Genomic DNA, 27,523 nt, shown 5'->3' with positions numbered 1-27,523 from the left:
CAACATTAATAGGGATGGAAGCTATTTAAACTGTCAGTTTACTGGTCAAACAAGAAAGAGAATTGTGCTTCTCTTCTATGGCCAATGAGTACTGCTCAGGCACAGAAGGGACAAAAGGATGGTACAGTCAACAAAATATTGGATCTCAAAATACCCTCTTCTCCCATGGTCTTTCATTGATTGGTTCATTCATTTAATAACTGCTGTTGCATCCCTCCTAAATGCCTGGCTCAGTTCCAATTCCTAGGCATCACTGGTGAACAAAGCCCTCTCCAGGTCCTCAAGGAGCTTGCAACCCTGCGACAGAAATGCAAAAATTAATGATATTGATCTAATTATGAAAATAACTAAACATGTTTATAATAATCCATGGTTTACCAAAGCATTTTTTTTTACAGATGTTGAAATTTAATCCTCATTCAACTTGGGAAGTAATTTTAATTGTCCTGATTTTCTAGGTAAATAACAAGAGTCTGAAAAGACAGGTACTGACTGATGATTGGCAGAGATGGAAATGAAACCCAAGTCATAGGACATACACCTCTGTGCAGGGCATTGCTCTATAATTGCCTCTTTGTTTAAAAGCCAACTACACTGGAAGGGTAGAGTATCAAGTCAGTTCCAAAATATGTCAGCTTTAAGTGTCACAGGAATAGGACATCTTGAGGCAACACGGAAAAGAAGGGAAGTACATAATGAAAGTTGGCCTGGAAAAGAGGAAGACAGCATAAAAATAGAAGATGAAGGTCACCAACAGGCAACAGTCACTGCTTTATAACTTCACTCGGATCTGGCCCTGTTGCCTATAACGGCTCCATGACTGCTGCCCCCGAGATTCATTTCCAGGGTCGAGTCTATAACAAGGTCAATTATAATTAAGCTGAATTATTTGTCTAGTTTTGCTGAGAGGAAGTGGGATACCAGGTTAATGTGATAAACAATGTTCTACCTGTCTCCGTGGTCAGCATTTGTTCTTTTCCTTGGGGCCGTATGAATTTGTGCCCCAAACAGCACATGAAGTTCTATGCAGCCAAGTTAAAATGCTCTGTAAGTAGTCCCAACACTATGGTTTTTGGGTTTTTTTGTTTGTTTGTTTGTTTCATTTTCAGAATTGGCATGACCTAAAAGGGAAAGAGTTCTGTAAACAAATGGGGACACTTTTTTGTCCATCAATAGAGACATGCCCTATTTCCTCCTTGGCTTACCTTGCCAAGTTTGGTATGTCAGAAACCCAGTGAAGATTCAGGATGTATCAAAATCAAAGCACATGATAGAGGAATGTGTACCATACTAAGTATTAACATCATGGTCTGGTTTGATTTTCAAGACTTTAAGGTTGTGGATACACTTTGGTGATTTTAAAAGAACACTGAATATACCTTAAAAAATACTACATTCAAGCTACTCTGATTCATCTTCCATCTACAAACTATTTTCTATTTTACCTAAAGTACCAAGTGCAGAATAATTATTTTTTGGAACAATGCTATATAAATCCTGAGGGAAAGACTAATAATAATAGATATGAAGTACTGAATGCTTACATATGTGATAAGCACATCACAGTATTTTCCCCTAACAATCTGCAATATCTTGTGCTTTGGGGATGAGGAATTGAGAGGTTAATTAGCTTATCCATGATCACATAGCTAGAAAGTGGCTGAGATGAGGAATTTGAATCCAGATCAACTTAACTCTAAAGTCTGTGCTCTTTCATCACATCACTGTACCCCACAGGAGGCTTTTGAGTTTTCTGATCCCAAGCTCTGACTTTAAAGTCTTAAGGGCTGCATTGTTTGTTTTGGGCAGTGGGGGAGATCCTGTTAAAACGACTTGTGATGGTCAATTTTATGTGTCCACTTGACTGGGCCACAGGGTGCCCAGATATTTGGTCCAACATTATTCTGAGTGTGTCTGTGAGGGTGTTTTGGGATGAGATTAACATTTGAATTGGTAGACTGAGTAAAGCAGATTGCCCTCCCTAATGTGGGCGGACCTCATCCAAACAATCGAAGGCTTGAATAGAACAAAAGGCTGACTGCCTGTAAATAAAAAGGAACTTCCCTCTGCCTGACTGTCTTTGAGCTGGGACATTGGTCTTTTCTGCTTTGGAACTTAAACTTGGATTGGAACTTACTCCATTGACTTTCTTGGTTCTCAGGCCTTTGAAAATGAACTAGAACTATACCACTAGCTCTCCTGGGTCTCAGCTTGCAGACTGCAGATCTTGGAGGCCTCAGTGTCCATAACCATATGAGCCCATTCCTTATTATAAATATCTGAATATATATGCAGTTGACCATTGAACAACATGAATATGAACTGGGCAGTTCCACTTATTAGATACATGGATTTTTTTCAATAAATATAGCGCCTGTATTTTCGTTTCACAGGTCTTTACATTCACAAAGTGTGGGGGAAAATGTGTTCAATTAGAGATCACAATATGTGGAATCAGCAGAACTAGGGTTTGAGTCCTGATTTTATGCAAACTGTTTCAGCTTCTTGTCCTTGGGTAAGTCACTTATTAATTCTTTGTTTCTGAGGGAGAGAGAGCAGTACATAGATTTTTGATTGTAGGGGAGCATTGGGGGGTGGGGGGGAACGGGCAGGGGTTGGCACTCCTAACTTCCCAGCATTGTTCAAGGGTCAAGTGCATGTGTGTGTGTGTGTGTGTGTGTGTGTGTGTGTGTGTGTGTCTGTGTGTGTGTGTCTGTGTCTGTGTGTGTGTGTCTCTGTGTGTGTGTGTCTGTGTATGTGTGCATATATGAATATGTATCTCCTATCTCCTATTGGTTTTGTTTCTCTGGAGGACTCAGACTAACACATAACTCTTCTCATCAAGTATTCTGAGGTCAGCCAATCAGCCAGCTGTTATTTAAGTTTCATCTGGTCCATCGCCAAGCCTCTGACACACTCGTCTCTGGTAATATTCTGGAAATTCCCAGTATACTTCCCTGAGAGCAAAATCCACCCCCACTTACCCTTGATGTTAGAATTTCAGAAGGTAAAAGTGACTCACCATCCAAAAAGAACTGAAGTCTCTTATCTTTTAAATTAAATTTTTGAACATAAAATTTATTTTTTAAAAGCTCAGATTCTTTGGTTCAAAGTAGAAATTTATTTTATATTGTAGTTTGTATATTTAGTTCAACATTCTTAATAGATAAACTATACTGCATAAACTACTTCAAGTATGTCTTAAGCCATATGAAACTCATCTTTAGGTCAGAAAGGGGGACATCAAAAAATTGAAATGTGTAAAAATCAAGATGGATAATTCACCCAGTTTCTAAGACCACATTTTGAATGAGATGGTACACTGTGCCATACCTAAGAGGGTTTTCCCACCAGTATCCTCAATTGTATCGAGGAGTCTGTGAAACAAACCAGTTGAATAGGATGTTGCCCTGGGCAGGAGCATCCTGACCCACCTGGGAAAAGGTTGGCTGCCTATCTGCCACCAGCAGGCTCTGACCTCAGCTCTCTGACCTATTTGACATTCAGGGGATTTTCTGTGAGTGCCCTATCTCTGTGGCCTGTAGGAATAAATGTGCCTGCAAAGGAGAGCAAATTCATTTCCAATGTATTAATGAGATCAGACCCAAGGACAACTGAGCAAGAATCCTATTTTTAAAACCTCAACAAATTGTTCATGAGTGAAATGCAAGTATAATCTGCAAGTCACTGGCTGTGTTCAAGTATCCCAACAAAGGGAGGTGTTCCTGTGCATTATGACGTATACCCCCAAGTTCGTCTTGTAAATATGTATTAAAAACATGCTACCTCATTAACTCATTCATTTATTCAATACACATCCATTTTTTTTTCACATCCATTTTTGAGCTATAGGTATCTTCTATTTTGGGGCCATTATGCTGGGTACTATATGAGGTTTTAAGATAAATAATAGAAGCGTAGGGGAAGACAATTACCCAAATAATGGAAACGCAAAACAGATTTATATGTACGGGAGTACGAAGGAAAACAAACGGTTATCAGGATTCAAAACAGGCTAAAATTTAAACAGAGTACTGCATGAAGTAAGTTAGGAAATACTTTACGAAGGATGAAGAATGTGATTTTAGTGTTGAAGGTTGGCAGATACTTCAGCCAAAGGGCCACTACGAGCTCCCGTGAGTAAGTGGGAAGTTCACTGACCAGCACAGTTTGGTTGATGGGAAGAGCATGGGCGATTGGGATGGGATGATGGACCCAGCTCAGATCAAGAAGAAACCAGAGAAGCATATAGGAATTAAAGGCTAAACTCAACAGAAAGAAATTGCCCTGGGCATACCGTGGCCAATGAGAAGCAGTGGAGCAGGTGCTTCCAGGTCTGTGAGTCAGAAAACCTCTGCTCTACTCTGGGCTCTTCCTTGTCTTCTAGGGGCTCATTTCACCTCTTTGGGTCTCCGTGTTAATATGTGTGAAACGGGAGTACTACACTGCCTACTTCACAGAGTCCTTATGGGGATTAGACAATGCAGATGATTACTGATTTCCAGTGTAGAGTAGAAGATCAGTTGGTTAGCACAGTGCTGTTCAACTTTTGAGAGCTCAGAACACTAATTCATTTTTAATGTAAAAACATCCCTCAAAATTCTGCTTAAGGAATATGACTACTAGATGTAGAGCAAAAATAATCATATATCATAGCAATGATGATAAAATTTACTTTGATTTTTTATAACCCTCTTGATATAGATACTATTATCACCTTTAATTCAGAGGAAACTGAAAGTTAAAGGGAGTAAATCAGTTGCCTACAGTCAATGGACTGGAATATGACAGAGCTGAGTCTATAAACTCAAGCAATCAGTCATGAGCCCACACCAGGCTACACTGCTTTCACGGAAAGCAAGAAAGACACAACCTTACATATGGCTTAATAAAAGAAAAAATATATACCTTCATTGTCTATTGTCCAAAAGAGTATTAGCCCAAAGAGAACTAATATTCAATTCTCTCCTTTATTAAAAAAAGTAAACAAAAGGAACCATATTTAATGTTAATATTATAATTCAATGAATTGAAATTAAGTGAGATACTACTTTAGTTAACATTTTAGCAGATACTTTAAAAATCATTTACATATATTCTTCTGATTATAAATTGACAGGCTTATCAGAGAAAACTGAAAAAATATTGAAAAATATAAAGAACACCATAAAAATAACACACAATCCCATTATTAACATTTTGTTTTCGTTTTTGTGTTTTGTTTGTTTTTGGCCACACTGCACAGCTTGTGGGATTTTTGTTCCCGGATCAGGGATGGAACCCACAGCCTCAGCAGTGAAAGCATGGAGTCCTAACCCCTGGAACACCATTCCCTGACATTTTGTTAAATGTCTTTTCAGTCTTTTTTTTATTCAAAGATATTATAATTAGGCTTTTCAGTTCCTAGTGAAATATAGGTACTTTGTTAAAAATTAAAAATGTTTGCTTTTGAAAGTCTAGGTTCCTCAGCAACAGAATTTTCACTCACTGCCAGCTCTTTCTTTTATTATATATAGTTGTATGTATATGTAAAATATAACATGTATAATAACATATAAATTATGTGTCTATTTACACACAAAGTGTATGCATCTTAAGAGCATAGATCAGTTAATTTTTACATACACCCATGAAACCACCACCCATGTCAAAATATAAAACATTTCCAATATTCCAGGAGGCTCACTTGTGTCACCTCCCTGTCAATACTGCCCCCCAACCCAGGATAACTATTGTTCTCATCTCTCAAACAGCCTGGCTTGAATGACTATCCCTGATCAACTGATCAAAAATTTTACAGTCTGTCTCATTATATAACATCTTATAAACATTTGACAATGCAAAGCAACTAGGTGGCAAAATGAAATTGCAATTCTTGCAAAATGTGCAGAATTTCATGACATTGATCAAAGTGATGTTGAAAAACTGTTCCAATCTCATGTATACTCATGTATCAAAAGACTAGGTAAAAACTGAAGAATAAAAGAAGAGAAAATGGGTAAGGATGATGACAATTAATGATTCCAAAAGGTACTGGCTTAATTACCAAAGAATTTAAAAAATCTCTTTGGCAGATTGATTAAAACCTTTGTTTTTAAAAATTCTTAATTTTAAATTATTTTGGAAAAATTATCCCCTTAGATAGTGTTGTGCAGGCTAACGTGAACTAAAGGATATTGCATTGTGACAGCCTACAGTTTTGTCTAAGAAAATGTGTCCTCTCTCTGCATGCCAAATCAGCTCCCTAACATTCTTCAGACTAAGAATTAGTACCTTGTTGCAATTAATCATAAATTGTTATCATATGTATTGAAATTTGCTCCTTATTGTAAGAGGGTTAATTCACTTTGACCCTTTGCTGCTACCATTTGTCCTTGGATGACGAGTGTTTCTTGTAACTCTGGTCTCTGTGAAGAAGTTTAGAGATGTAATTTATTTATTGCATCCACACTGTCCTCACTTGGCCAATAATGTAACAGAAGCATAGAGCAGATTAGTGATCTGTAAGGGCCACAGTGATGGTGTTTGCATCCGTGTCTGTCTGACTCCAGAGTTTATTCTCTTTAGGTGAGAATTCTTCCCAGGACCTCAAAAGTGGAGGCAGCCAGAAATCCAGGGTGATTCCTTTTATTTTCCAATCCTCAGTCCTTTGAATGAGAAAATGATGCCTGTATTCTTACTCTTATTACTAATACTAATACTTTATGACTGCAAGGAAAAAGCGCCTCCCCACACATCTCATCTTGTCCTTACCACCACCCAAGAGGCGGTGGAGAAACAGGCGAGCAAGACTTTCAGACTCAGGAAGGTGGATGACTTGCCCCAGGACCCCCGGCTCACAAGCAGCAGTGCTGTAACTGGAACGAACACCTTTAAACTTAGGAAAGTGCAGAACTCTTTTCTCTTTACAACTGTCTCCTGGCATGAAAAGAGGTCCGGGGAAGTTAGAATTTCATTGACCAAGTAACAGCTCCACCGAACACACAGCCTTCTATTGTGACATTTTCCAGGTGAACAACCGTGCTGTCTCCTGCCAAGAGTGGTGCCTGCAACCCCAGCGAGAGGGAGGCTTTGAGGTCACGAGTCTCCTCACCTTGGAGGCTCAAGAAGGTTCTAGCACTTGAATTCTGTACCAATAAGAACACCAGCAAAAGGACCCCTCAGGGTCTCTGTCCCACCCAGTGCACTCTCCAGGGGGGCCGACAGAGGGCAGTGACCCAACAAAGATCCTATGAAAATCAACCCCCCCTGAGTCGTTTTCTTTCAAACAGCTTTGACGGTTTTACTTTCTATTTCTTGAACCAACTTTTCAATTTCTGTACTTGTCAGGGGAAGACTGAAGACCACAGCAGCAACACACGAAGATTTATAAACCCTGTTTAGCCCTTATTTCTCATAGAACTCTAGGCTTTTCAAACCTCAAAGATTTATTCTAATAAGCCCTGATCAGTGCACACTCCCGCTGCCTCTGGATATAACTGGTAATAACACAAAATGCAACAGGGTCAAATTTGGAGCCCCAAAATTGCAGGGCGGGAGAAAGCACAAAACCAACGGTTTGGTACTGCACAGGCTATGAGAGGAAGCAGCGACGTGAAATAAAAACAAACACATTTTGAAATAAAAACAAAAACTTACACATTCTGAGCTCACCTGCAGCTAAAGCTAGTTTTAAAAAGTTACTATTCCTTTTTCCTTCTCTATCATGTTTATCAGGATTTTCTCTCCTTCCAGGGAAAGATTTTTTTTTTCTTTTTAAGGTTAGTAAAGCTTTTGCTCAGTTTTTTAGTCGAAAAGGAACATGAACTTTGATATCATCTTGGAGTTCTTATTTAAGAACTCCACCCAGTCCTTGGCAAATTCCAGATTAACTTCCCATCAGTTCTAGTTAATCAGTGAAGCAGTGTGTTAGCCACTCAGGGGAGCAATTTCTAGGTGATTGAACCTGCTTAGCTGAATTCAAATGGCTTCGTGTCCCCTGACCTGGCACACACATTCCCTTTACCTGAGGAATATGTAAAGGGAGAATACTGTTCTCATCTAAGAGAACCACAAGATGGACAAGACATTTCTATAGCTTTCAGGATACATTTATGCAAACTACATATATTCATTTGATATTTATGAATATATACAATTTGCAACATCTCTCTATCTATACATATATGTCTATCTATATCTTGGTAGCTAGTTGTTAAAGTAATAATAATTTTTTACCTTTGAAGAACTCAAAGTGTAATTACAGCTATCATTCTCCTGTCTGCATTGTCTTTGGGCGGGAGGGAAGGCGGGAAAGAGGGAAGGAAGAGGGAGAGATATCAAAACTGAGATTCCTTTAGAGGTCACTTGGCGAAGTTGGCTGTTTGAACAAACAGGAACACCTGCGTGTTAGATTTTGACACTTGTGGGAAAACTGGCAAAGCACATACACACTGGCCTTGGTTGCCTTAAGTGGCTTAGAGTGGATTTGCCTGGGTTGAGTTCTGGAGTCTCCAGAATTTTAAGGAGAAACAATAAATTATTTCTTGGTCTTTGCTGTGTTTACAACAAAGCCAGCATGACAATCACATCCTCAGGGACATGTAATAAAGCTTTTTCAGGACTCTGAAATTCTGCTTCTACCCCAGCACACATCACCATACACACATTATGGCTCAGAACTGTGTCTCCAAGGGGCCTAAAATTGCTGGGCAGAAAAGTGAACAAAACAACCTATCTCTGACCTCTGGATCTCCACCCATCTTTCTACCTGCCACCCTAAATTAGGAGAGGCAAAAGCTTTAAGGAAAGTTCACCAGTGGAGATTCCAGTGTTAAGGAAAATCTACTGGGATACTTTGGACTGAACTGATGTTTCCTTTGCTTTCCTACTATTGTACAGCAGGAAGTCCAAGAGCTGCAGAGAAGCCTTACCAAAGGCGAGTGAGAGAGAGGCAGCTGGACCCAGGAAACGTATTGGCGAGTTATTCCCTCATCCCACCCTAGCAAATGCAAATACAAAAAAAAAAAGTTAAATCTTCTTTTAATTGAATGCTTTGCCTGTCAAGATATACCTTATCCTGCTTTGTGAAAGAAAAAAAAAGTCACAATAATAAGGATTTGGCTCTGGGTAAAAGCTGATATTCTTAAACCCCAAGGGTCTCACTGAAGAATTATCATTATTTCAAGGAAAATAAATGCATTGGGGAAAATATACATACATACTTGTATACTTAATTTGTAAAGAAGAAATGAGGAATAATTTTTTCTCTTTTCTTTAGAAAACGACTCTACTGATTCTTTGTAATATTTTCCTCTTATAGTGAACACATTAAAGAGATATTTTTCTTATGTTCAGACCTAAATCCTCCTCCTGTGTTTTCCCTTTTCTCTCTTCTTCCTTTCTGTACTCTCCTTTTCTGATTGTACTCTCTTTGATTTTCTGTTTCTGAAGATAGAATCAGGAAAAGAAAAAAGGAAAAAAGTTAGGTGTGTACTTACCACACTGGCAAGACTTCCATATGTATTTGTACTGGAGTAAACAAATAAGGAAAGAGATGAGCCTGAGTGTACCTAGCTGGCAAAATTTGCCTTAAACATTCTCAGTTTAGTCTGAGAAGGATCAGTGTACTATAGGTCCATATTCCAGAAGTAAGTAAATATCTGTAACACTATCTCATGAATTCACTCATACTTTTTTTTTTGAGTTTAAATAAAACAAGGTGCTTTCATGAGATGCTTTTTTTTTATTGTGTGTGTCTAGGTGTTTGTGTGGAAGAGTGACTGTAGGTATGTGTTTGAATAAATATTCATGTCAAATTTTCTTGCCAGAATTTGAGTTGACACCTAATTTCCTAGAATTAGCTCATTTATAAGTATGTTTCTTTTTATTTAGCTTTCACTTTTGCTTACCCTTACCTCAGATGAACTGTAGAGGTTTTTGGTTTCTTAGAAAATAAGCTTGCAGTTTCTTTTCTGTTAGCCTGTGTTAATTTATATCTGTTCAATTACACAGATATTGATGAGTTATGGGTCTGGAATCAAGAGGTAAATCTGAAGGATTCTGTCACACAGCAACAGGTTCTGGAACTTCATCCATTGTGCAAGTTTTCAGCATTCAACTTGGCAGTGGAAAACTCTAGCCTGGGTTGGAGAAGAACAGTTAACCTTCCCCTTAACCCACATTCCACATCATGGAATGGTTTTTACAGTGGGGATAATTGTCATCTTTGTCAATAAAAAGAGCCCAAAAGGATGTGTTAGGGTCTGAAGAATCAGACTCCTCCAGGTCTCAATCTTATATCCAACCACGTTCCCTTTTATTTGCTTCCTCTGACTTTAGATTGGTGCAAAGAATCCAGCTTTTTAACTCTGCAAAGCACAAATCTATCTGTCATTCAGCCATACTGGATTTATGGTCATAGGCAAAATGTATTTTTTTTTTTTTAGGTAAGAAGTGGATTTATTTAAAGAGAAACACACTCCACAGACAGAGTGTGGACCATTTCAGAAGGTGAGAAAGGCACCAGGGTATGGGGTTGTCAGTTTTTATAGGGGTGGGTAATTTCATGGGCTAATGATTGGTAGGAGTATTCCAGCTATTTCAGGAAGGGGCGGGTATTTCCAGGAACTGGGCCATCACCTACTTTTTGCTCCTTGTGGTTGTATTACTGAGGCTCAAGTTCTAGTAAAATGTATCTTCTTAGAAAAGCTGTATTTCCTTTCTCTGCCTTTTAGGCAGGCCACACTTGGTAGAAGCTTCTCACTTATATGATTTTACTAAAGTTTTCAGGAGGTAAACACACCCTGACATCCTAATATTGTCCTATCAAGCCCCCCCAAAATCAAGGTTTGGTACCAGGCTATGCTATGATTTTATAAAAAAAAAAAAAAAAAAAAAAAAATGGGGAGAAAATATTTTAACAGGTACAAAGGTGAGTCAAAAATTATCTGCACTCTGGTTGTATTAAAACTACTGTAAATTCTACAGCCAGATTGCGGATAACTTTCAACTCACATTCATATATCTGATAAAAGATTGTTATCCCGATTTTACAAAGAACTCTTAAAACTCAACATAAGAAAACAAACAACCTGTTTGGAAAATGGGCAAAAGACCTGAACAGACACTTCACCAAAGAAGATATATGGATAGCAAATATGCTATGAAAAGATATTTAATGTCACATGTCATTAGGAAATTGAAAATTAAAATAATAAAATACTACTACATACTTATTAGAATGACCAAAATCCAAAATACTGAAAGCACCACATGTTGAGGAGAATGTGGAACAACAGGAACTCGAATTCATTGCTGGTGGGAATGCAAAATGGTACAGCTACTTTGGAAGTCAGTTTGGCAATTCCTTACAAAACTAAACATGCTTTTGAGGCTTTCCACCACATACTCTTGGGGCTTTCCTGGTGGCGCAGTGGTTAAGAATTTGCCTGCCAATGCAGGGCACACAGATTTGATCCCTGGCCGGGGAAGATCCCACATGCCGTGGAGCAACTAAGCGCGTGCACCACAACTACTGAGCCTGTGCTCTAGAGCCCGTGAGCCACAGCTACTGAGCCCGTGTGCCACAACTACTGAAGCCCACGTGCCTAGAGCCCATGTTCTGCAACAAGAGAAGCCACCAAAATGAGAAGCCAGTGTACCACAATGAAGAGTAGCCTCCACTCGCCACAACTAGAGAAAGCCTGTGCACAGCAATGAAGCACCCCCCCAAATAAATAAAAACAAAACAAAAACTAAACATACCCTTACCATACGATCCAGCAGTTCCACTTCTTGTTATTTACCCAAGTGAATTGAAAATGTATGTCCACAAAAATCCTGCACGCAGATGTTCATCGCAGCTTTATTTGTAATTACCAAAAGTTGGAAGCCACCAAGATGTCCTTCAGTAGGTGAATGAATAAATAAACTGTGGTACATCCAGACAATGGAATATTATTCAGCACTAAAAGGAATGAGCTATCAAGCCATGAAAAGACATAGAGGAAACTTAAATGCATATTACTAAGTGAAAGAAGCCAATTTGAAAAGGCTACATACTGTATGATTCCAAATATTATGACATTCTAGAAGAGGCAAAGCTACAGAGACAGTAAAAGTTCAGTGGTTGCCAGGGGTTAGAGAGCAGGGAGGGATGAGTAGGCAGAGCACAGAGGAATTTTAGGGCAGTGAAAGTATTTTGTCTAATGCTGTGATGGTGGACACACATCATTATACATTTGTCAAAACCCACACAGTGTCCAATACCAAGAGTTATATATACCCTGATATAAACTATGGACTTTGGGTGATAATGATGTGTCAATGTAGGTTTATCAATTGTAGCAAAGGTACCGCTATAGTGGTGGAATTTGTGCATGTATGGGAGTGGGAGGTATATGGGACCTCTCTCCAACTTTTTTTTTTTTTGCCTCACCATGCAGCAGGCAGGATCTTAGTTCCCTGACCAGGGATCAAACCCATGTCCCATGCATCGGAAGTCTTAACCACTGGACCACCAGGGAAGTTCCTATCTCCACTTTCTGCTAAATTTTGTTGTGAATCTATAACTGCTTAAAAAAATAAAGCCTATTTTTTAAAGGTCACAATTTAGCCAGATGCTTTGCTATCACCTATCAAGAATCTTCTCTTCTCAGCCAAGATAAAGATATTTTCACTGCATTATAATGCATGTTGTCTTGCATCATAATTTAGGATTTGTCCTACATAAAACTTCATTTTCATAGGTTACGTTCGAGAGCTGTTCAGACCTTTTGAGTCATTCAGAAACCCATCTCAAACTGGCTTATTCAAAAATGAGAATGTATCGACTATATAACTGCAAAGTGCAGGGATGAGACTGGATTCAGGTTTAACTAAATCCAAGTGGTTAAAAGATGCAGTCAGATTCCCCTCACTGCCCCCAATCCCATGAGGGCTGGCTCTCTCCATGTGGTGGCTGTATGGATACCAGCATCTCTGGACTCATGCACGTTACACTGGCTAAGCCATAGTTAGAAGAAAGAATGCTCCTTTCTCAGTGCAATTTAAGCTGTTATCTCATTGGAAATCTGCTTGCTGAAAAAACTTTAGTGCACTGTTTCCAAAAGTTTGTATGCATGTCACTAGTGCTCTATGAGATGATTCAGTGGTGAGCAGTCATTTTTCTTAACTTTAAAAAATATGTTAGGGACTTCCTAGGTGGTGCAGTGGTTAAGAATCTGCCTGCCAATGCAGGGGACACAGGTTCGAGCCCTGCCCCAGGAAGATACCACATGCTGAGAGCAACATGCACCACAACTATTGAGCCTGTGCTCTAGAGCCCGTGAACCACAACTATTGAGCCCATGTGCCGCAACTACTGAAGCCCATGTGCCTAGAGCCCATGCTCCGCAACAAGAGAAACCAGCACAATGAGAAGCCTGTGCACTGCAACAAAGAGTAGCCCCTGCTCGCCGCAACTAGAGAAAGCTCGTGTGCAACAACAAAGACCCAACACAGCAAATTAAAAAATTAATAAATAAATTTATTAAAAAAATGTTAATTTTCATGTATATAAAAAATAACTAGTACATCAAAATTTCTTTTATGTTTTGGATGAAGCTGAAACATTATAAAAAGCAAGGTAGTAACCCACTTTTCGTGGCTAGGGTGAATGTCTGGTATGATGTTCAGGCATGTTCGTGAACATTTCAAACCGTTGGTAATCTGAATCGCATGCCAAGACTTCATCATTTCCCTGAAAGCAAAGTTCCATGTCGCACAAGCAGAAATATCTAGGCATGTTATTTATTGAGGGGAAAAGTTTAGGATAATTTAAGTCAAGGAGTCTGGAAAGATCCTTGAGATCCATGTGATTATTCATCAGGCAACTTTTGAAATGAAGTCAGTATGCCACCACTATTTAGTATTGGATGGTTTCACATTCAATATTACAGTTGATAAATGAAAGATTTACTTCCGTGGAATGTAAAACCCAGTCAAAATGTTAGGTATGACCTGGGGGAGTTTGAATTAATGATTTTGCAGGCCCATAAGTGTAACTTTGAAAATTTTTACTCCACTTGAGAAGAAATAGTGCCATTTAGTGAAAAGTGAAAGTAATTTCGTGACTGACATCAACGGTTAAGTTCCTTCTCAACATTACATAACTGACCTTTGTTCCTTCTGACTTATTTGCCAGCAGTTTGATTTCCCCAAGATAAAGCAAGCTTTCTTCTTAGGTTTACTCTGAATTCTATTCCAGGAACAAACACAAGCTGTTTCTTTCTTTTTTTTTTTTTAAGCTCTTTATTGGAATGTAATTGCTTTACACTGTTGTGCCAGTTTTTGCTATACAACAAAGTGAATCAGCTATATTTATACATATATCCCCATATCCCCTCCCTCCCTGCCACTCGGTCCGACCCTCCCTATCCCAGCCCTCTAAGTCCTCACCCATCCTGGAATTGATCTTCCTGTTACAAGCTGTTTCTTTTTACATTTTCTTTTAAGGTATCACTTTTGTTTCTCTGTTGTTTCACTATGAGAAGTAACCCAAGGAGGAAGAAGGCTGTTATAATATGTTCCTATTTCTGTACTTGAGTGAGTTCTTAAAAACTCCTTTAGGTAAGTAGAGTATGTAGTTACAATGTAATTTTCATGTATTTGCAATAACAAAAAATTATAAGGATTCATCCACCATAAAAATACAAAATAAGCTTTCGTTGTTCTATGTAAATGATTACTATAATACATGATGACCAATATACCAAACCTAAATATTCTATATCCTTCTTATGATCATTATTTCTTTTTATTAATTTTGTCATGAAAGACCTCATTGAAGCTGTACCCACAATCAAGGCAAAGCAAAACTGAGGCTACCTCTAAACAATGGTCAAAACAGAAACAGGAAAGAAGTGAAAATTAAAAATAAGCGCATGTAAACTAAGGAAAGAAAGGAAATAGATATTTACTGAGCACTTTATTACACATTATTTATACAGTACTCACGTGTGGAATATTATTTCTGTATACATACACACATATATATACACATATTTTTTAAGGTTAAATAATTTTCTTCAGTTCATGCAGCTTGTAAGTGGTAGTTTGTTTGAGTCCAAAAACATCGCTTCACCATTCCACCTTGGGAGGAACATCTCACAGGCAAAATTAATCTCTTATTTAAAACTCTTTGGACTATCTTTTGTGCATTCTAATATTTCCTGCCACATTAGGAGGTGATTTCTCTGTAAAATAGATTGGGGGCCAGAAAAACCGCTATTTGGCTAACCCGCTTCTTGAGCACAGCAAGAGTGAGAGGTCTTGCTCAGTGGTAGGAGAGGTAGACACCTGAGAACCCTTAAGGAGCACTCAGAGCATGGGGAAAGCAGCTCAGAAAGCCGCAAAGTCCTTGCAGATACCATTACCTGTATATCATTTGCTCCTGTCCAAGCACCCTCTACGCAAGTAGTGAAAACCCATGTTTCCAGTGTAGGGGAGGGGAGGGGACATTTTGAGGCCTTCTGTCTTTAAATGGAGAGTAAAGAGCAACTACCCGTTGAAGTGCTATAGTGGAGCCAGGCCACGTGGACAGGCCATAGTAACAAGGAGCAGCCAGTGAACCAGGAAACAAAGAGGGACTAGTCAAAACCCAGGTGTGGCCTTATTGCCAGTCACAGGAGCCACGCGGGTCTACCACACGTTGCTATTGTGATAACAGGAACAGTAATATTAATAATACTTTATCACAGGCGCTTTAGATATATTATTTCTTATTCTCAAAACAGCACTGCAAGGTTAATATCAGCATTTGGCTGTGAGGTACAACAAAGTTCAAAAGTGCAAACCCATCCAGCAAGGGTGGAGCTGGATCCCTCGCAGGTTCTGGGCCCCTCCCAGGTTGTGGGCTACTTGATTTCTCCAAGTCCCTACCTGTTACACCATCATACCCAGCAGAACACAGGTGTTAAATGTGTAGCCTTTCACTTAGTACATGCGAGGGCACTCAATACATCTTAGCTCCCTTCTTCCTGCCTGTGACTTGCCTGTTGGAAAGAAACTTCTGGTCTTGTTTTATCTTTGGGTTTGATTGTCAGCTGTCTTTATTAGCATCCTATTGCTGCTACAGATTTAATGTCTTTAAACAACACAAACTTATTATCTTACATTTCTGGAGGTCAGAAATTCAAAATCAATCTCACTGGCCTAAAATCAAGATGGTGGCAGCACCGGTTCTTTCTTGAGGCTGTAGGAGGGAATATGTTGCCTTTTCCAGCAGTCAGAGGCTACCTGCATTCCATGCCTTGTAGCCTCTCATCACATCTCCTTTTCCTCCCTCTGTGTCTTTTGTCACATTTTCACAACTCTCATCCTTTTGCCTCTCTCTTGTTAAACGCTGTGATTGCAGTGGGCCCACCTGGATAATCCAGGAGAGTCTCCTTAACTCAAGATCCTTAATTTAATCCCACTGCAAAGTCCCTTTTACCATATAGAGTAACACATTCACAGTTTCTGGGGATTAGGACGTGGACATCTTTGAGGGGCCATTATTCAGGTTCTCACACCATCTGGGTGACCACTGGGTGGTCAGGCTGTGCTGCAGGATAGAGTACCACATGAGTGGGGCCAAGGCTAAAGGGCAGGCATGTCACCCAGGGAAGAAACCAGTACATGATTTGAGGTCACTGAGAACAGACGATGCACTCACTAAGCTCAAGTGGCACAGCATTTACTCAGAGCAAGAGGAGAGAAAGTGTGCATAAGATCGAGCTCCCTGCAAAGCATCGGGCCCCCAGGGCTGGCTGAGCCACTTAGCAGCCAATTCAGGTAGCGTTGCTCGTACTCTACTTTGTGCTGCAGTAGAAGCACCCAGACTCCAACCCCACACCTGTGGTCTCTGACTTACCGAAAGCTGGGAGTACACCTGAGGGCACTGACACATGCACTTAAGCAAAACAGAGGAGCACGTGGTGAGTCTGAAACGATTCCCACCCGAGGCGATAAATCCGTCACAGGGGTGCAGGCTCGCTATCTCTTGGGAAAGCCCATTCTTAAGTGGCTGAAAGAAGGCATGCTTGAGACTGCCTTTCCCAACACTCTTTTTTGATCCCCTTCACTGGGAGCTGGTTTGAGAGCTGCAACCAGGAAGTATAGGAAGAGGGGAGTGGCCAAGATGGCAGGGTAGGAAGACTCTGAGCTCACCTCCTCCCACAGGCACACCAAAATTACAGCTATTTACAGAGCAACTACCGATGAGAAGGACCTGGAGACTAGCAGAAAGGATCTACAACTAAAGATATAAAGAAGGAGCCGCAGTGAGATGGTAGGAGCCGCAAAGGTACAATGTAGTCAAGATCCACACCCCCAGGTAGGCGACCCCCAAGCAGGAGGATACTTACTATTGTGAAGGTTTTCCCGAAGGAGCAAGGGATCCAAGCCCCTCATTGGTCTCCCCAGCCCGGGGGTCCTGAACTGGGAAGACAAGCCCCCAGAACACCTGGCTTTGAAGGCCAGTAGCACTTACTTTCAGGAGGGCCAGAGGGTTTTAGAAAACAGACTACACTCTTAAAAGGAGCTCACACGCTCCAAGACCCAGGGCACAAGCCGTCATTTAAAAGGAGACTGGGTCAGACCTACCTGCTGATCCTAGAGAGCCTCCTGCAGAGGCAGGAGGCAACTAAAACTCACCCTGGGGACGTAGATGCTGGCTGCAGCCTTTTGCGGAGCTCATGCTACCATGAGGACACAGGTGCTGGCTGGCACCATTTTGGAGTCCTTCCTCCAGTTTTTCAGCAGCTGGGATCCAGCCTCATCCACCAGCCGGTCTGCACCGGTCCTGGGAACCCCCCAGGCCAAGCAGCCGGCAGGCTGTCAGTTACCAAAGGCCCCTGTGAGCCCCCCAGCTACCCCAGGACCCCACCCTGCCCACCACCAAGCCAACACTAACCCCAGACAAGCCTCACCCACCAGCAGGCGGGCAACAGCCCCAGGACCCACCCAGGGCCCTGCCTACCTGGGGATGCCATTCATATAGCACATATTGTAGATTGGTATATTTATTACATCAATTTTCCAACAGATAGAATTAAAGTGTCTTGAGAAAATATTTATTTTATTAATCTGCACAGTGGTGTAGTTCTGATAAGCACTGGTCCTGCTCTGCCCTGAGAAGGAGAAAAAGTAACTCTGGGGGAAGGGGAAAGAAAGGCTTATCTCTTGAAGCATTCCTTAACCACCTGCTCAAGGAACTCAGCTTAAGGATGTTTAAAAGAGCAGTTATCACCTAGATAACAACCAGACTAGCAAGGGAAGCCACTAGCTTATTCTGAAATTTTGGCTTGATGCTCTTAATTTTCACAAATTTTACAACAATTTGTTTTAGTGTTGGGAGATTTGGAGCAGTTCCTGTGGAAATCCAGCTGAAGGGATTGCCAGATGAGACACAGTGACAAGGTAAAGATTTGCTTGTGTTTTCTGCTTCTTTTCTACCCTCCAGGGCTACCTTAGCTGGGCTCTAATCCCGTACTGTATTCAGGAAAAAGTTCTCTCATCTAAGGGGCTGGGGGTGGGGGAGTGGAAATGGCTGCCCCCCCGTTTAACCTCTGTGCTACTCCACTTCATATATGTTCTGTAAGATCTGTACAAAGAATGGTGTCGTCCGGCTTGCATCCCTGGAGTAAAACTATTTACTATGGACATACCCAGTGCACAAAGCACACAGGGAACTATACTCAATATCTTGAAATCACATATAATGGAAAAGAAGCTGAAAACGAAGATATGTGTGTCACTTTGCTGTACACATGAAGCTAACACAACGTTGTAAATTCACTATACTTCAATAAAAAGAATTGTAAACGGAAGCCCTACCTACACTCATTCATGCTGGGTGATTATGGTCACCAATATGTGAAATATTTTAAAATTTGGAAATAATCTCAAACTGTAGTTTTCCTTCAATAGATCTTGAAACATCTAAGGAAAATCATGGAATGGAATCATGCCTTTCTTGCCTACATGGATTGGTGGCGGGGTGTGTGTGCGTGTAGTTGAGAGAGAAGGACTTTACTACCAAATACCCAAGACCTCATTGAGGACCTCAAGGAAAAATCTCAGTGGACACCTCCTCTCAAGTAACTGTAAAATCCTTCTGGAAATTGGCCCCCAAGACTGTCCTCTGTTCTCCACCCCACCCTACACTTGACAGGAGCGTGTCTACTCAGGCTTCTCTCCTTCTCTGCTCCTCAAGCCCCCTAGACCCTCCCTGTTCTGAATCCTCAGGAGACTGCCAGCCAACCATCCCCCAAGACTCTGGGATCCCAGTCTACATCAGACTGCCTCATAATAAGGTTGATCCTACAAGGCATTATCTCTAAAATCTCAAAATAATTAAGAAGATCCACTCTGGAAATAATGGACTCAATATCTGGGACATTTGATCTTCGTAATTGGAAACTGGAAATAGGCAACATTTGAATAGCTCTATCCTCAGAGTAAGACTAGATTGCAGAAGGCAGAGGATAGAGCTGGCTTGTATCAAACAATCTGAATCTAGCAAGCAGCACTGATTCTGAGATTTGAATAAGCATAACTGGAAGCAAATTGGCTGTGATGTGTGAAGTAATTTTTGTTTTACAGAATTAAAAAATTTTTCCACAGGAGCTTAGATATAATACTAACAAACTTGATAATTATAGAATATTAAAGGCAGAATTGGTTTTCCCAGCTGGGACTCATGCACTTGAATCTTACACTCACCATTCATTTAGTTACTGATGATGGACCAAATGGTGGCTTAAATGAAATTTATACACAGAACTTTGGAGATTCAGTGGCTGACTTTTTCCCCTCCTATCTCTTAAGGGGCTTTTCCTCTGAAGTAAAACTAAAATATTCTAAAACCTGAGAATGGTCCCCATAAGAATATGAACAACATCAAATTGAAAAAAGAACGAATGATCGTATATTAGGTGTTTCTCTAACAGGTAGAAATAAGGGGCTGTGAATGACTGTAGACCAAAATAAGTTGACAATACATTGTATTATAAGGACAAAAACAAGTGAAAGAAAATCTTGAACTTTATCCTATCTTATTGTTTGTATTAACGGTGTTATTGTTTTGGAATTATTTTCTTTTTGTTGTTAGGTAAAAACTAGTCAGCAATAATATTTTTGTTAAAAATCAAGATTTTTTTCAGCACAAAAGAAATGGAGGTACAATTATAGAAAATAATTTAAGTAACAACACAATAGGGTTAGAACTAAATTAGAAAAATCAATATAAACGCATGCCTTAAGAGGAAAAAAAATGTATCTTTACTAGGACTGTCCACTAAAATTGTTTTCTAACAATAGCATTCCAGATGGAATACAATGGCTATGTATGTTTATACATATTGTGGTTTATAATACAATATTTCCACAAAAACAAACCAGGACTCCTTGGAAAAATAGGCAGTTCCATATGTGGGTCTAGAAAAGTGTAAGAGGCAGAAGACAGGAAAATTTTCCAGGAATATGCATAGGTGCTTCAAAAAAAATTTTTTTTTCATTTTGATAGAATTTTTGTCTTACAGAGAAGTTTCAAGATTATTACAAAGAATTCCTGAGTGCTCTTCATCCAAATTTCCCAAATGTTAACATTTTAGTAGCATTTGCTTCATTTTTTTCTCCCTCAATATACTGAAATATTTGAAAATAAATTGCAGGCATGATACCCATTACCATTAAATACCTTAGTATATTCTTTTAGATAATCACGCAACAATAATCAAAATCAGGAAATTAACACTGATATAATTCTATTATCTAATATAAAGATCTTATTCCAATATGGCAGGTTATTCCGGTAATGTCTTTTATAACAAATGAAAATCTTGGATCATGCATTGCATTCAATTATCGTGTCTTTTAAGTCTCCATTAATTTGAAACAGTTCCTCAGATCTCCGGTGCTTTATGACACTAACATTTTTGAAGCATACAGGCCAGATATTTTTGTAGAATGTCCTTCAGCTTGGGTTTGTCTGACATCGTCTAACCGTTAGATTAGGGTTGTCAGGAATATCCCTCAACTGTTGCTGTGTTCTTCTCAGTGCCTTATACTAGGAGATGCATGATGATTTGTCCCTTTACCAATGATGTTGACTTTGGCCAGTTGGTTAAAGTGGTGTGGTAAATGTTCTTTTCTATATATTTCTTCTTCTTTTTTAATAGTTTATTTATTTATTTATTATTTTATTTTTTGGCTGTGTTGGGTCTTTGGTGCTGCACATGGGCTTCCTTGTAATTGCGGGGAGTGGGGGCTACTCTTTGTTGCGGTGCTTGGGCTTCTCATTGCAGTGGCTTCTCTTGTTAGGGAGCATGGGCTCTAGGTGCATGGGCTTCAGAAGTTGTGGCACTCAGGCTCAGTAGCTGTGGCTTGTGGCCTCTAGAGTGCAGGCTCAGTAGTTGTGGCACATGGGCTTAGTTGCTCCGTGGCATGTGGGATCTTCCCAAACCAAGGCTCGAACCCGTGTCCCCTGCATTAGCTGGTGGATTCTTAACCACTGGGCCACCAGGGAAGCCCTGTATATTTCTTCTTTATATTTCAGTTTGCTTTGTTGGGGGTTATAAAGGAGACAGCTAAGTCATATTTGTTAGCAACTAAAAGTAAAAAACCAGAAAGTTCCAGCAGAGATTATATTTGAGAAACTATTATATAAACTGGGAAAGCACTTAAATGAATATAAAGGATTATTACTTTTAGTAATTACTCTACTTTTAACATTTCCCAAGAAAAAGTTATTTTATATGTGAAAGGGTAAACTGCTCAGCTTTTCATCTGAATTTTGTCAAGTAAAACAATCATCCAGAGTCAAATGCCCTAGAGTTCTTGAAGGAGAATAACTTGTATGTTCCTCAAAGTCTTATGATCTCACCTCATCCACCTACACCTTGGATAAATTACCTAGACTCTCTGAGTTTTAATTTCTTCCTCTATAAAAGAGAGAGGGTGGGGAAGAGACCCTTAGGTTCCAGAATAGTTGGGAAAAACATATATAAATTACAAGGCACTTAGCGTAAAGCATAATGCTTGGCAAGTCACTCTGAAAAAGAAGACAAATCACTGAGGAAGTCATCCCCAGAAGATAGGTAGGATAAGCATTTGTTGTTATCTCCATTTTACATGTGGTAACTGTCTCCAAGGTGACCTAAATCAAACTGGAGGTGGGGCTGGTGCCTGCTCTTGGGTTACTATTTTATTGTTGTTTCTTCTACATTATGGCCATGACTTTGTGTTTTGTGCTTAAAGAATTCATTTCACATTCAATGCATATACAGTTTTGCTTAACTTTTTCATACATTTCACTCAACTTCACTTTTATCAAACTTTTTCTGAGATCTAGATCTTTAGCTTATAAATACCGTTGCCAAAATGTGAAGAAAAAATTATTAGTTTTCTTTGGTTGGCCATTTTCTTTGGTTTGATGTTATGTAATCCAGAAATGAAAGGGAATCAGAACATTGCTAAGTAGTTAAACAACTTGAATTGCTTAATAATTGGAAAAAGGTCCAATTAGTAGAAAAGAATGCTAATAGAAGGCTCCTAAGGCCGTGTCTATTCCTGGAAACTTTCCCTACCTCAGAGTACCCAGGAGCAGGGTAGCAAATCCACCCAAGCATAGCCACCTCCTTCTTATCCCCCAGATCACATTCTCCCCCTTACCACCCCCACCACCACCTCTCTCTCTCTGCTTTCTGTTTCCTGACTCATACCTTTCTTGTGAAAACAATCTAACACTAATTTTAAAAGTAAAGGCTGGATGCTGACAATCTTAAAGCAACTTTTGAGAGAAAACCTCTTTGTTCTTCTTATATGTAAATGCAGACAATACTGTGATGGTGTTTTCTTCTTTGCCAAATTGTAAAATGGGTAAAGTTGTGCTTCATATTCCCCCTCTCAAAAATGTTTTCCATTTGACCCTGATGATTGTGGGTGTTCAGGTTGTGGTTGTGTAGATTTTTTTAGTCAATGGTGAAAGCACTCAGACAAACCCATTCCAGATCGAGGAAGCCTAGAGAATTCTCCAAATTAGATGAATAAGATGAATCCAAAGAGATCCACACTGAGACACATTATAATTAAATTGTCAAAAGTTAAAGACAAGAAAAGAATCTTTTTTTATATACGTCTTTGGAGTATAATTGCTTTACAATGTTGTGTTAGTTTCTGTTGTACAACAAAGTGAATCAGCTATATTTATACATATATCCCCATATCCCCTCCCTCTTGAGCCTCCCTCCCACCCTCCCCATCCCACCCCTCTAGGTTGTCACAAAGCACCTAGATGATCTCCCTGTGCTATACAGCAGCTTCCCACTAGATAACTATTTTACATTTGATACTGTATGTATGTCAGTGCTACTCTCTCACTACATCCCAGCCTCCCCTTCCCTTTCGTGTCCTCAAGTCCGCTCTCTATGTCTACGAAAGGCAAGAAGAGAATCTTAAAAGCAGCAAGAAAAAGACAACTTGCATGTGTAAGGGAATCTCCACATAACTATCAGCAAAATTTCTAGCAGAAACTTTGCAGGCCAGAAGGGAGTGGCACAGTGTATTCAGAGTGTTTAAAGAAAAGAAACTGCCAGCCAAGAATACTATAATCAGCAAAACTGTTTTTCAAAAATGAAAAGGAGATAGACTTTCCCAGATAAACAAAAGCTGAGATAGTTCATCACCATTAGACCTACTTTGTAAGAAATACTAAAGGGAGGGCTTCCTAGGTGCCACAGTGGTTGAGAATCCACCTGCCAACGCAAGGGACACAGGTTTGATCCCTGCTCCAGGAAGATCCTACATGCCGTGGAGCAACTAAGCCTGCATGCCACAACTATTGAGCCTGCACTTTAGAGCCCGTGAGCCACAACTATTGAGCCCATGTGCTGCAACTACTGAAGCCCACGTGCCTAGAGCCCATGCTCTGCAACAAGATAAGCCACGGCAGTGAGGAGCCTGCGCACCACAACGAAGAGTAGCCCCCACTCACCACAACTAAAAAGAAAACCCACACACAGCAAAAAGACCCAACACAGCCAATAAAATAAATAAATAAACAAATTTATTAAAAAAAAAAAAGAAATACTAAAGGGAGTTCTTCAAGTTGAAATAAAAAGATGTTAAACAGCAACAGGATAGCATAAGAAAGTATAAAACTTGTTAAACATAAATATATGGATAAATACAGAATATTGTAATAATGGGTAAATCATTTCTAAATCAGTATAAAAGTTAAAAGACAAAAGTATTAAAAATAAAGATGTTAATGGGTACACAGTACAAATAGATATTGTTACATCAATAACAAAGTGCATGTGTCATGGGGAGAAGTAAAAGTGTAGAATTTTTATATGTGATTGAAAATAAGTTCTTATTAGCTTAAAATAGACTTATAACTATAGGACAATTTATGTAAGCCCTATGGTAACTGTAAAGAAAATACCTATAGAAGTTACACAAGAGAAAAAGAGAGGGCTTCCTAGGTGGTGCAGTGGTTGAGAATCCACCTGCCAATGCAGGAGACATGGGTTCGATCCCTGCTCCAGGAAGATCCCACATGCTGCGGAGCAACTAAGCCCATGCACCACAACTACTGAGCCTACACTTTAGATCCTGTGAGCCACAACTATTGAGCCCATGTGCTGCAACAACTGAAGCCCATGCACCTAGAGCCAGTGCTCCACAACAAGAGAAGCCACAGCAATGAGGAGCCTGCGCACCACAACAAAGAGTAACCCCCACTCAACGCAACTAAAAAAAAAAGAAAGCCCATGCAAAGCAAAAAAGACCCAACACAGCAAATAAAATAAATAAATAAAAAAAAAAAAGAAATCAAAGCATATCAATGTAAAAAATTAAATGAAACATGAAGACAGCAAGAGGGAAAAAAGAGAGATGAAACAACTGCAAAACAAACAGAAAACAACAAAATGGCAATAATAAATCCTTTCCTAACAGTAATTACAATAAATGTAAGTGAATTAAACTCCTAATCCAAAGATACAGAGTGTCTGACTGGATTTTAAAAACAAGGTCAAACTATATGCTATCAACAAGGAACTCACTTTAGATTGAAAGACACACATAGACTGAAAGTGAAGAGATGGGAAAAGATATTCCATGCAAATTGTAACCAGAAAACAGCGTGAGTATCCTTTTATCAGACAAAATAGACGCTAAGTCAAAAACTGTCACAAGAGACAGAGAAGTATGTTATGTAATGATAAAACATCAATTCAACAGGAAGATACAACAATTATAAATATATATCCATTCAACATCAGAGCACCTAAATATATGAAACAAACATTGACAGAACTAGAGAAGAAATAGACAGTAATACAATAATATTAGGAGATTCAATACCTCACTTATAATAATGGCTAGAACAGCCAGACAGAAAATCAACAAAGAAACAGTGGACTTGAAGAACACTACAGACCAAATAAACCTAACAGATGAACTTGGAACATCCCACCCAACGGCAGCAGCATATGCAATCTTCTCAAGTGGTCACAGAACTTCCTTGAGGATAGATCACATATTAATCACAAACAAGCAGACAACTTATCTGATTCCACAGGTTCACAGCTGGAGAGGAATTTTGCTTCAGGATGAATCATACCTCAAGTCTCGCCTATACTCAATTTAGATGAGATTTGGGATTTAGAGTCAATGCTTAGAATCAAAACTTTTGGGCTTTTGGGATTGGTGGGGGTGAATGTATTTTGCATGTAAAAGGAACATGAATTTGGAGAGGCAGGATATGCTGAAGCCCTAACCCCCAGTGCCTCAGAATGTAACTGTATATGGAGATAGGGCTTTTTAAAGATTGAGTTAAAATGAGATCATCAGGCTGTGCCCTAATCCAATCTGATTGGTGTCCCCATAAGAAAAGAAAATTTAGACACACAGGGACACCAGAGAAGTGTATGAACAGAGGAAATAACATGTGAGGACAGAGCAGAAAGGAGGCCACCTGCAAACCCAGGAGAGAAGTCTCAGAAAAAATCAAAGCTGCCAACATCTTGATCTTTGAGTTCTAGTCTCGAGAACTGTGAGAAAATAAATTTCTGTTGTTTAACCCACCCAGTCCATGGTTTTTTGTTAAAGTAGCCCTGGTAGACTAATACAGGAGTCTGCCATTGACCACTGTCTCACGAGAAGACCTTAGCAGGACCCTCCTCCTCTCTGGGCTCTGGTTTCCACATCTGAACGTGACAGTTTGGATTGGATGGTGTATGAAGCTCCCATCTGTTTTTTATGATCAACCATTCCAGAATTATCATTGCTTTTGATCTGATAGATTTTATTGTGAGAGGATAATCACTAGAACAGGTGTGTTTGTTTTTTTAACTTGACTTCCCATTGTTCCTCATCTCTAAAAGCAGAGAGGTTATAATTAGGTGCAGGTGCCTAAAATCCCCCAGTATCTGTTCTAGTTTGCCAGGGCTGTTAGAACAGAGTATCACAAATTAGGTAGCTTGAACAACAGAAATTTGTGGTCTCACAGTTCTGGAGGCTGGAAGTCTGAGGTGTCAGCAGTTTGGTTCCTTCCGAGGACTGTGAGAAAGAGTCTGTCGCCGCCTCTCCCCTAGCTTCTGGAGTTTTGCTGGCAATCTTTGGCATTCCTTGGTGTATAAAAGCTTCACCCTGATCTCTGGTCTGTGCCTTCATCTTCATATGGCATTCTTCTATGTGCATGTCTGTGACCAGTGCCCTCAAGCACTAATCATATTGTATTAAGGCCCACTCTAATGACCTTATATTAGCTTAATTACCTCTGTAGAGACCCTGTCTCCAAATAAGGTAACATTCTGAGGTCCTGGGTATTAGGATTCCCCCATAGGAAATTAGGGGGACACAATTCAACCCATAAATAACAGCATCCCTAATAGCTCACCTCCTGCCTACCAAAGAAATTATCACAGAGAATCTTCCAGGTTAGCCTCCTGCCATAGTTCATCTCACACCCACACGTTCATCCTGGATTCTCTTGCCTCTGCTTTGTGTCTGTTACCTGGTTCTCTCTCTCTGGAAGCTCCAGAGTCGACAACAACTTAGAGAATCTGTTTGGTAATCATCTTCACCTTCCATTGGAGGTTACAACAGTGCAGGTGCATATTTTCCCAGGTTCCCTTAGAGCCATATTCTCAAGCCCATGGACATGCCTGTTTTCAAAATCCCACGTGGGCCAAGAATCCCCATCTGAGTCAGAACCCTAGATCCCCACCCCTGCAACCCCACACTCGCCTGAGAGGGGAGTGCAAACAAGAAAACTCACAGATCCTGAGATTGTAGGTTGAAAATGACCTGCAAAACAATAAACAGACATAGAAAAAAGGCAATAAGCCAAGGAGTACCACCCCAATTTTTACAAACATTTATTTAGCCACACCCCATCTCCTTCTTAGCAGACTGCCTTCATGCTCTCAGAAACTTGGATGTGGAGAGTTCTGCAGATCAACAGCAGCCTCCTTGCTTTCATAAACAAGAAGAAATGTCAACCAGGATCAGG

At 39.9% G+C, this 27,523-nt stretch overlaps 2 long non-coding RNA genes across 3 annotated transcripts; one reads left to right on the top strand and one right to left on the bottom strand.

Annotated features, from left to right (window-relative positions):
- Nucleotides 1-188: 188 nt before the first annotated feature.
- Nucleotides 189-17,095, bottom strand: LOC130855207 (uncharacterized). The gene is made up of 3 exons (XR_009054252.1): nucleotides 16,874-17,095; nucleotides 950-1,121; nucleotides 189-297 (listed from the first exon to the last, which is right to left on the bottom strand). It is a non-coding gene; the product is annotated as an uncharacterized LOC130855207 (long non-coding RNA).
- On the top strand, nucleotides 17,090-27,523 carry LOC130855206 (uncharacterized). Of its 2 annotated transcripts, none has more exons than XR_009054250.1 (3): nucleotides 17,090-17,305; nucleotides 18,350-18,420; nucleotides 27,423-27,523. It is a non-coding gene; the product is annotated as an uncharacterized LOC130855206 (long non-coding RNA). The 2 variants fall into 2 exon arrangements; XR_009054251.1 differs by having other exon boundaries at nucleotides 17,090-17,335.

Source organism: Hippopotamus amphibius, chromosome 6, assembly GCF_030028045.1.
Source record: "Hippopotamus amphibius kiboko isolate mHipAmp2 chromosome 6, mHipAmp2.hap2, whole genome shotgun sequence".
NCBI lineage: Eukaryota > Metazoa > Chordata > Mammalia > Artiodactyla > Hippopotamidae > Hippopotamus > Hippopotamus amphibius.
The sequence above is the reverse complement of the archived record's forward strand: the minus strand, read 5'-3'. Positions and strand labels throughout refer to the sequence as shown.